This window comes from Oryzias melastigma, unplaced genomic scaffold, assembly GCF_002922805.2.
Source record: "Oryzias melastigma strain HK-1 unplaced genomic scaffold, ASM292280v2 sc00204, whole genome shotgun sequence".
Lineage (NCBI taxonomy): Eukaryota > Metazoa > Chordata > Actinopteri > Beloniformes > Adrianichthyidae > Oryzias > Oryzias melastigma.
Window position 1 is genome coordinate 322536 of NW_023416880.1, and position 3521 is coordinate 326056.

A 3521-nucleotide genomic window follows, 5' to 3' on the forward strand; every position below is an offset into this window, starting at 1 on the left:
GATTGTTCATGGGATGCATGAGTAGTCACACGTCATTGTTTCTCTTTATCTTTAAAAATTGTGCTTTAGTTTTCTCCAATAAAAAGTACATTTGCCTTTCCTATGGGGTCAAATAATTTTCAAAAAGAAATGTATACATAAAGAACATTTTGTATTCACAAAGAAAAACTCATGTTCATAAGTGGCTTATGTTATTCACACATAAATACGTGCAAGCAGCACAAAAACTTACGGAAAATCATGGTGGTGTGTGGCCAACACATATTACCTGTTTCCAAGGTTAATAATAATAATAATAATACATTTTATTCATATGGCGCCTTTCTGGACACCCAAGCTCGCCTTACAGATGAAAACAAAACATAATATACAGCTTTAAAAAAATGACTGTCATAAAACGTATACAATGTAGTAAAATTCCATTAATTAGGGTGGACATGCCCGTCTGAAGAGGTGGGTTTTTCTAGATTTTTGACAAACTGATGGAGTGAGTCCATGCTCCATAGATCAGAGAGAAGGGAGTTCCAGATATGGGGGCAGAGTTGCAGAATACCCTGCCCCCCATGGAGATGAGGCGATTAGGGGGTACAACCAGCTGATGGGAGGAGGAATACCTGAGGACCCAGGCAGGAGTGGCAACATAGATGAGGTCACAGAGAGGGGTTTCTTTGCACTGGTTACCTGTCTGTCAGAGGATAGACTTTAAAGTTCTGTTACTGGTTTATAAAGCTTTGAATGGTTTAGCACCAAAATACATGACTGACCTCCTGACCCAGTATGTACCAGCCAGACCTCTCTGGTCATCAGGATCCGGTCTTTTATCAGTTCCTAGAGTCAGAACTAAACATGGAGAAGCTGCATTCAGCTTCTATGCACCACAGATCTGGAACAGACTTCCAGAAAACATTAGATCTGCTGAAACACTCAGTGTATTTAAATCCAGGTTAAAGACTTACCTGTTCTCAGTTGCATTTGATTAATATGTATTCAAAAGTTTACGTCCGCACTGTTTATCTATGCTTGTTTTAAATTAAAATCTTTTTACTTTCTTTGAATTTTATTTTAATGATCACATTTTTACTATTTCTTTTGATTGTTTCTTCTAATGTTTTAGGTAAAGCACTTTGAATTGTCTCTGTACATGAAATGTGCTATACAAATAAACTTGCCTTGCCTTGGCATCAGGCTTGGAGGAGAAGTAGAGCTGAGTGTCATCCGCATAGCAGTGAAAATGAATGTTGTGTTAACAGAAGATTTGACCAGGGCGGAGAAATAAGATGATGAATAGCAGGGACCCCAGGACAGAGCCTTGGGGCACACCTGCTGTGACTGGCACTGTTGGAGAAGTGAAGGATTTTAATTGGATGAATTGGGTGCAGTCTGAGAGATATGACTGGAACCAGTTGAGGGGTAGGCTAGAAATGCCAATGTTTAAAAGTCTTTCTAGTAGGATGCGGTGAGAGATGGTGTCAAAGGCAGCAGTCAGATCAAGCAGGAGGAGGATGGAAACTAAAGCAGAGTTTGCGGCGAGAAGGAGGTCATTGGTAATCTTAAGGAGGGCTGTTTATGTAATGTGGAGTTGGCAGAATCCAGACTGGAATTTTTCATATAAATTAAAGCCGCAAGCGGCGTTGGATGGCCCGCAGTCGCTACCCGCCCTCACCCTCGCCGCTACCCGCCCTCGCCGCCCTCTCCCTCGCAGCCCGCCCTCTCCCTCGCCGCCCGCTCATACGCACCAACGCCGCGCTTGCTGCCCGCCCTTACGCACCGTCGCCACCCTTGACGCATACCTTTGACCCGAACTCACCTGCTAATTAGCCACTATGCACCACTAACCCCCCCTCCCCTTACTGTATAGCTGGACTGTGATGTAAGTGAGAAATAGCTTAAAAAGGCACTTTTTTCAAAATGGCGGCTTTTCTGTTAGTGTTATCTCCATAGCAACCATTTTATGTTTTGTTCGCCCAAGGTCACCGAACAGATTGACGTTAGTTTCGCAAGAATCGGACAAAGTACATTTTTGGATCTCCTTAGCAACGGATGTTATTTGCTAACCACGCCCACATTCCTTATTTGTCCATATTTAATGATATTATACCTGTTACAGCTTAAGCCTGGGATCAACATATTAAAATCTCATAGCAATGCATTGAAATATGAGCGTGTATTAACACTACGCCACAATTGCGAACCCGCCACTCGCACGCCGTTCGAAATCTATAGCTTGTAATACCATATATTTTATCCCAAAAGCTTCCCAATGATGCCAAAAGCTTTTGGAAACGTTTGATAAATATCCCTAAAAGTTATATTTGTTTGTAGCTGGTGCTAACAGTGTTTTTTTTCGACAAATCAAGATGGCAGCCCTTCCCAAGGTCAAAGGTCAACGAAACTTTAGGGGTCGTTGAAGACTAACGCCAGTGGCATGTGGGTCAAATTTCGTAAAAATCGGACAAACAAAAGCTACGTTCTAACTTTGTAAAATTCACAAAATGTCAGATTTCGAAACAAAATGGCCGACAAGTGGTAGGTCGTGGAGCCATCCCGTAATAATGTAAAATTTAGCCATGGATATATCCAATAAGGCTACGTTGGTTTCGTTTGCGAATTGCGAACTTTTTTTTTTATTTTGCTGAGTCAGCAGTTTTTTTCGCAACGGTTTTTTGCGCACCAGGGCCGCATTTTACGCATTAAGGTTTCGAAAGTTACGTCGTATCGTTCAGCTTGAGCCTCCACACGCGCTAATACCCTTTTTGTGCAAATCGCCCAAAATATGTGCGAGCTAGCTAAAACCGTGGCGGTTGCGACCTTGCCACGCGCACGCCATTCAAATTCTACAACTTCTAATTCCAACATTTTTCTCACAGTACATTCCCATTTATGGCCAGTGATGTGACATATCAATTGATATAACCCCCTAGGAGGTATTTCTTTTTGTAGCTTTGAGTAAAAGTGCTTTTTTTCAACTTTTCAAAATGGCGGCGTCTTCCCAAGGTCAAAGGTCAATGAAACTTCCAGGGTCGTTGTAGACTCGCGCTGAGGACCTAATTCTGAAGTTTCGTGAAAATCGGACAAACAAAAGTTTCGTTTTCCCATATTGTTGAAAAACGTGAAAAACGCCATTTTTCTGACTTCGGGGCAAGATGGCCGCCAAGCCTTCGGCTTGACGGCCATCCCATAATGATTTCAAATGTTCCAGGGCTTATCCCCGACACGTGGCATGGGCTTTCGTTTGCGTATCTCGAAATATTTTTTTTTGGCCCCATAAACGATTTTCGGCCCATTCATTTTTTTGACGAGAACGCTCGCCGTGATGTCATCGTTTTGGGCGGGGTCACGCGCAACATGCCAAAAATTCATTTTCAATTTTCCCTACGTGTGATAAAATTTTGAGGTACTTTTCGTTCATGTGGCGGGGGTGAAATTTTCGCTCAAAGGCGCAGAAAGATTGAATGTTTAAGCAAAAACAATATGGTCCTTGCAGTCAGTAGACTGCTGCTGCGGGCCATAATTATTGGAAG